At 34.1% G+C, this 7,934-nt stretch overlaps 1 long non-coding RNA gene across 1 annotated transcript; it reads left to right on the forward strand.

The window, feature by feature from the left end:
* The first annotated feature begins 618 nt into the window (after nt 1-618).
* On the forward strand, nt 619-2,783 carry LOC311084112. The gene is made up of 3 exons (XR_014606437.1): nt 619-931; nt 1,084-1,158; nt 1,776-2,783. It is a non-coding gene; the product is annotated as an uncharacterized lncRNA (long non-coding RNA).
* Nucleotides 2,784-7,934: the final 5,151 nt, after the last annotated feature.

A 7,934-nucleotide genomic window follows, 5' to 3' on the forward strand; every position in this document is an offset into this window, starting at 1 on the left:
TACAAATATAACCTTCAAATTAGCTGAAAGTGGCAATCATCTGGGTCTAACTTACCTCATATTCTTCACTGCTTTCTGATTCAGAAAGTATTCTGCTGTATTTCTGGCGCTGCCCTCTCCCTAATTCTTCATTCCCTTCAGGTTTGATGTAATGTAAAAAGACATAAATGTTTTATAGGTGTATTAATCTTGGTTAAGGTTTTGTTAGATCTGGACCTCAATTCAGATATAGCTTCGCACCAGCCGGTGGATCTAGCCGGGTTACTGTAGAAGCAACTATGAGTCGCCTGTATGAGTCTTGTAAGTTACATTACGACAGCCTGTTGCTTGCTTTCTCTCAGGAGAGACATGCTCAAGGTCAAAGAACACAAGTTGTTTCTCATTTATATTGTGAGGTTTACAGTGGATTTAGAACAGATAAGGGGGCCATTTCCCTCCAAAATAATGTTTAAAACTGTTACTAAGCAACCAGCAACAGAAACGTAACGTTACGTCCGAGGCATAACCGATAGCCACTGATGATTAAGTCCATTGTGATGTTAACTACAAAAATAACGTTTAAGAAATTACTTAAGTTTCTATATGGTGTATTTCTACTTAAAAGTTTCTACTTGTGGTGTAAGTAGTTGATAAATGTAAGAAAGACCGTTAAACATGATCTAATTATATATATCGAAAGATAGATGACTAACTTACCGTTACTGACCACACTTGTCTTAAGATGTTAAGAAAAAAACATTTTACGCAGGTTTACAAATAAATATTTCTAGATTGTGTCAAATGTTAATATAAAGAAACGTTTAAATATGTTACTTACAATTGTTTGTCACAGCTCGTCGTCTTCCAGAAAGTTCGTCTCCTCCGACCGTTGCGCTGCAGTGAGTGAGCAAGGAAGGATGCGCATGCGCAATTGAATGTTCATGCCTACAATGTGAGTTGTGGGCGGTGTTCTTTGTATGAATATACAAAAAAAAATTCCGTTCAGTTTTTATTATGTTAACTTTCTAACGCCAAGATTGTGTATTATAATTATTATCATTTACATATGCAGTACGTTATACATATTTAATCTTTCCACAACAGTGACAAATGATTCCTCTAAACAAGAAGATATCCCTACATTGAAATGAATGCAAAACAACGAGGCCCTTATAAAAGGTACCCTATTTTTACAGCTTGAAGCTGAGTATAGATAATCATTTCAATTCAGTACATTTGAAATAATTAGTAAATTTAAAATATGAATAATGCAAATTATTTTTCATAAATATTGACATTGTACATCTAATACAATGTTATTTATATAATTATTTGTTTTTGTTGTAAAGAAAGTTTTTTAACCCTCTAGTATTGTTAATTTATATTGTAGCCACACTTATGGTTTACAGTCAAAACAGACCCGAGATTATATTTGTATAATTAATTATTTTATTTTATATTAAAATAATGTTCAACATTTCATTTCAGTAATGTTTCTTTAATATTTGGAATTTTGGAGGACATAACATGTTACTAAACAATATTCTAAATATCTAAATTATGGACCATTTAATTCTACATAATTTGTTTTACAAATCTATTGGTGGTATCAGATGGAAAGAAATAAAGAAAATCATCTATACAACTATGGTTTAGCCACTAGATACCTTCATTCATTCACTCACTCATTTATGTCCTAGCATGGGTGTCTAAATGTATGCATAGCACTGTATATCTTTATAATAGTATTACTTGAAAGCACTACCACATGTTAAAATAGTCTTTGATATTACTAGATTTTTGGATCCAGAATCGAGTTGCCCCCTTCCAAAAACAAGTCGATGGCGGACAAACAACACTCCTCATTACAATTGGGATGATCTTACCCATCAGAATGACTCCCTTGCGGACATTGAGCAAGACGAGGAGGAATTTTATGATTCTTTTGATGAAATGGACCATGGTGAAGATGAGTGGAGTGACACTCAGGGAGAAATAGACTCTACTATGGATGATACTGCTGTCACAAATTCTGATTCAAATGCACAATTTGAAAAATCTGGGGCCCCCCTTTACACAGGATCAGAGATAACAATTGCACAGGCAATAGTTCTAATTTTGTCCTTTTCTCTGAGGCACAGTTTAACAGCAAGTGCTGTGGAAGACCTTTTAAAGCTCTTAAATGTCTTTCTCCCGAGTAGCAACATATTGCCAGAGTCTCTCCACCTCTTCCGAAAAATATTCCATGATCCATCTGAGTCTCTAAATGTTCACCTTTTCTGCAACATTTGCCAAACATATCTTCCAAAGAACAACATGCATTGTCCAGAGTGTAATGAGATAAATGACCCAAAAAAGAATATTGCAGAAGGCAATTTTTAAATAAGTCTCTCTATCGAGGACCAGCTAAGAGACATCCTACAAAAAGATGATTGTGCATTTCAATCAGAAGTATATGGAACAAATGATGTGAGAAAGGGTGAAATGTATCAAACACTTCCTAATTTCACAGCTAATGACATATCACTACTATGGAACTGTGATGGCATTCCAATGTTTAAATCTTCATCTTTTTCATTGTGGCCCATCAGATGTGTAATAAACGAACTCCAACCAAATGTTCATTTCAAAAACATGATACTCGCAGGCGTCTGATTTGGGCGTGGTAAACCTGACATGTCCACCTACCTTAAGCAATTTGTGGATGACATTCTAAAAATCAATTCACAAGGTCTGGAATGGAGACACCCACATACAAACACAACTGTGGTGTCTAAAGTTTTCCCTATTGTATGCTCATGTGACGCAGTAGCCCGATGTGTGCTTCAAGGTACATCAGTTCAATGGTGCATATGGATGTGGACATTGCTTAAATGAAGGGAAAACAGTGCCAAAGGGAAGAGGATATGCCAGAGTCTATCCACCCACTGAGGCACAGAAAAGAACCCATGACCATGTCATTGAATGTGGGCAGAGGGCCATTGAGAACGATGTTGACCATGTGTTTGGGGTGAAGACAGTTTCACCATTAGTCCTCCTGAATCCCTCCACTGGTTTTGACATTGTGAACAGCTTTCCAATTGACTACATGCACTGTGTTGCCTTGGGAGTGACAAAGCAATTCTTGGACTTGTGGTTCAATAGCAAGTACCATGACAGCCCATGGTACATTGGGACATCACATAAGCTTGTTGATCAAAGGCTGCTTACCATCAAACCTCCATCTGATATACCAAGAATACCACGAACTGTGAAAGTTGCACAAAGGTGGAAGGCTGCAGAATGCAGAAGCTGGCTATTATTCTACAGTGGTCCTGTTCTGTACAAGATTCTTCCAACTACATTTTTGAAACATTGGCTACTTCTGGTCACTGCCATGTTTTGCTTTCTGAAAGACACTGTCACAGAAAATGACTTGGTAGCAGCAACATCCAAGATCACAAAGTTTGTGCAGGAGATACCAACGACATATGGCTTGTGCCAAATGTCCTTCAATGTCCATCAACTTACACATTTGCCCTTCTCTGTCAAGATGTATGGACCTCTTTGGTGTACATCTGCATTTTCATTTGAGGGTCACAACCAGAAACTGAAGAGGTTGTGTCATGGAACAAATTGTATTCCATCTCAAATTGCACGCCAATTCAACATACTTCAGTCAATTCCCCAACTACTTAAACGAACAACGACTAGTGCTGATGTCTCAAATAGGGTGGGCAAACTTGTCAATGACTGGCTAGGTGTTTATCCTCTTGTTGCTAAGGCGCAAAAGCTAGAGGGTCTTGTTTTGCTGGGATGTTCTCGACAAAAAATGTTAGATCACAAAGAGAAGTTCTTAATGCTCCCAGTCTGTGATCTATCTGAAAATGATGAGTACTCTGCAGAGACATATGACAGAGCAATTGTGAATGGAAAACTGTTAACGACAGAGAAATACGGAAAGGAGTACAAACACAACAGTTTTACTGTCCAGCTAAATAATGGTTGCATTGGAAAGATTGAGTCAATTGTAAATATCATACATGATCACAAAAACAATCCGCTCATCCAAGTTCAGCTTTTACAAACCACACTTGCTGGTTTTGTGTCTGAAGGATCTCCTTCCCATATAAAAGAAGTGGTGGCAACTCCAACACGTATGATTGTAAAACCTCTGGAAATTGTCCGCAAGGTTGTGCACATTCGCTTTAAAAAAACATGCTATATTGCATTACAACCAAACAGCATCGAGCTTGACTGATGTAGGCCTAGCATAAAGCTCAGCTGATGGCTGAGTATTTTTATAGTAACTGAGCTGCATGGTGTTCCTGCAAGTGTAAATAAATCCTGTTATTGTGTCTACTATATGACATTCTACCTAAACTGTATTTATATTCTTTTATTTATGAATCTATCTATAATGTATATAATTTCTGAATTGAAATGATTAAAATGATCTTGCTGTATAAATGTTTATAATATTTAATTGTAATTACCTGGAAAAACAGCACAACATATAGAAATACAGATATAGAATTTAAAAAAATATATACTACAGGACAAACTGAAATTCCATTAAAATAAATCTGAATGAAGGATTCTAAGAATCTAATAAGATCCTATAAGAATCCAAATAGATCCTACAGGACAACGTGAAATTCCATTAAAATTAATCAAAATGTCCAATAGGATTATAAGAATCTAATAAGATCCTATTGGAATCCAATAAGATCCTACAGGACAAAGTGAAATTCCATTAAAATAAATCAGAATGTCCAATAGGATTGTAAGAATCCAATAAGATCCTATTGGAATCCAATAAGATCCTACAGGATAAACTGAAATTCCAATAGGATTTTTTGACAAGGGGGCCAAGTAATAAAAACACAACATTCTAATTAATCGAGGGTGGATGACAGATAAACCATTATAATGTGTTAAGTTTAATAAAGTCATCACGGTAAAACGCAATGAACGTGCGTCACTCTTTTACTTTCGTTTTCAACAACGTAATTCTTGCCCAACCAGACAAATGCCCTTATTAAAATAATTTTTAACATAAAAAAAATAATAATAATAACTAGGGAATCACCGAAAACGCGAGGATGATTCTGATTTTATTTCATTTAATGTAAGTGGCGATTGATAGCGCAGATCACGCGCATCTCACATGAACACTCAGCCATGTTTCATTATTGAATGATTCAGCATTTTGAACGAATCGGTTGACTCAAAGATTCAATGACCCATTCATAAACTGCCTCATTCTGAATAAATCAGCCGTTTGAACGAATCGTTTGAATGAATGACTCAATGACTCGCTCATTAACACACGGTCGCCTGCCGCCTCCTACTGGCGGTTTAGTTTCAAAGTATCATTCTTTTCAACATTCCTTATTTGTTTATTCCAAAAATATTTACACTCTCATAAACTCATTTAATACATTTGTAATTTTTCAATGTAAATTATTTAATTTGATTGGTAACAGCCTAACGTTAGTGTCTTATTATTCTAATTGAATGTATTGAAATTTAAGAATTTGAAATGAAAGATGGAGCATGCATTTAATAAAATTAGGGAACAAATGTCCCTTATAAAGGTTAAAAAAATATAACCTTATAATGGTTATAATAACCTTATAATAGTTCTAATGTCATAGTTCTAACTGGATGACTCGTTCATGTTTTCCTCTGCAAAACAGGGGAAAAAACATCTAATTTATCAAACTGTTTCCCAATATACACCGCGTTATTAATAGCTCGAATGATTTATACTTCGTGAGAGAAAATAAAAATCAGTTTTCTCACTTGCCTCCGTCGCTTTCACAACAAGATAAAAGTGGAGCCCGTTTGTTTGTTTGTTTGTTTGTTGTTAGATTATAAATGATGCGGATCAGCGTCGCGAATGAACATTAGTTCAGCTCCACCCACTGCTGTTCTGCCGTGTCTGTTTACCGTAACCATAGTGACGGTAATTGAGGAAGTGACGACATTCACTTAAAGTCACCATGAATTCAAAATTGATCATATTTTTTTACACAGAATATTTCACTGTTTATCATTATTCTTATTGTTTAATTCGTGTGCACTTTAATCTTTAATCAGAAACATAAATTTAGCATCAATTCTCCCTCTTGTTTAATTAAAGAAGCAAAGGCTAAATTTGTACATTTTTTTTTTAGACAAAATTGGAAAAAAAAAAAAGTGTTTACAAATAAGGGAGAGCGGGGCACAACCTTACGCTTTTAGACGTTCTCAGTTTGTGTAAATCTACTTAAGGTTCAGAGTATTTATTTTTCCCTTAATTTCACACATGTCTATTGTCTAGTACAATTATGTGGTTTTGTTTCATTAATGCAGCGTATACTTTTCTCTTGATTTACCCTGAATGAATGAAGTGAAATGAGACAACATGCCCCATAGGTGGAGTACATTATCACATGATCATATGACAGATTAAAATGTTTTCTGATCTAATCAAAACATATAGGCCTACAGAAGACAAAATCAAATATTTTGTCAATAAAATAAAATTAATAACTTTTTCATATAAAATAATGGCGATTTTTAATCATTAAAAATAAATTTTGACAACACACACACTGCAAAACACAGCTATACAGCATAGTTCAAAACATAATAATAATGAATAATTTCAGTCTTTATTCACCTTTCTCTCATGGTTTCTCAATAGAATTGATAAAAATATAGAATAGAATATCATAGTTCTAATAGTAACATTCACTGTAACTCGTGTGACAACATGCTTTATTTAATTCCCGTTTTGCTGGTTTAAACCCGGCGAGTGTTTCTGCATTAAACTATCTCAACTGTTAAATAACAGATGTAAGATTAAAATAATATCATATTTGTCTTATTTTAAATAAACACAAAAAACAGAGATGAAAAATTAACATGAGTGAGAAATGTTCATTTGCTCCATCTAGTGGCAATAGTCATGAAATGCCATGTTATACTATTTTTGTCCACAAGAGGTCGGCAGAGACACCCAAAGCAGTGCAATGAGTTATTTTGTATTTATATTAAAGAATGTGGAAAATGTGCTTTTTTTTGTTAAAATGTAATTATTGTTAAAGTTATTGAAAGGTAAATAAAATAAGAAATCGTCCCCTTGGAATTATAAGGTTCTATCTGCGTTCTGAGCAGTTTTGATATATTGAGCTTTAAAGTTTTTGCATTCCATTCGACTGTGTAGAAAGAACCTTTTTATTTTCTAAATAAAAAGTTCCAAAATTTACACAACTTAAAAAACAACATCACATAATGTAAAGAAGTGGTCACAGAATAAGAATATGTGAATAACTAAATTTTGATAAAAATGTCAGATAGAACCTTATAATCCCAAGGGGACGAAATACCAACAAAAAAAATAAGAATGAATAAAATAAATAAATATCAGAATAAAATGATATAAGTTTTCTGGACAAAAAGGGAAAACTGGTTCAAAATGCTTAGTCATGCTGTCAATATTGTTTTATCTTGTATGTGAACAATGACTCAAGGACTTGTCAATGATGGCAGCCAAGTTGTCATTCTGATGGCAGAGTTCATTGACATAAATCCTGACTTTAGAGAGGTGAACTAAGGCTTTTTTAGGCTTTTGCAGATAATGCATTGTGTTCTGCTGTTTGTATGAATTGTTTGGAGAAATGCACTTACTGGTTTGCAGATCTTAAGATGATTCAAGAAATGTACCAAAGCGACTGAGAAAAACTGCTCGGCCATCTAGTGGCAATAACTGATCTTTGCAGGCAATGCAGATTTATTTTGTATTTAGAATGTGTAGAATGTTAAAATGTAATTATTGTTAAAGTTATTAAGAAGTAAATAAAATAATAAAATAAAATAAAATAATAAATAACACCCAAAAAAATGCATTAAAATAGAAAAAAATATCAGAATGAAATGATATAAGCTTTCTGGACAAATAATGAAGTGTAATAGTAATACTTGGA

This window comes from Abramis brama (assembly GCF_963993115.1).
Source record: "Abramis brama genome assembly, chromosome: 6".
Lineage (NCBI taxonomy): Eukaryota > Metazoa > Chordata > Actinopteri > Cypriniformes > Leuciscidae > Abramis > Abramis brama.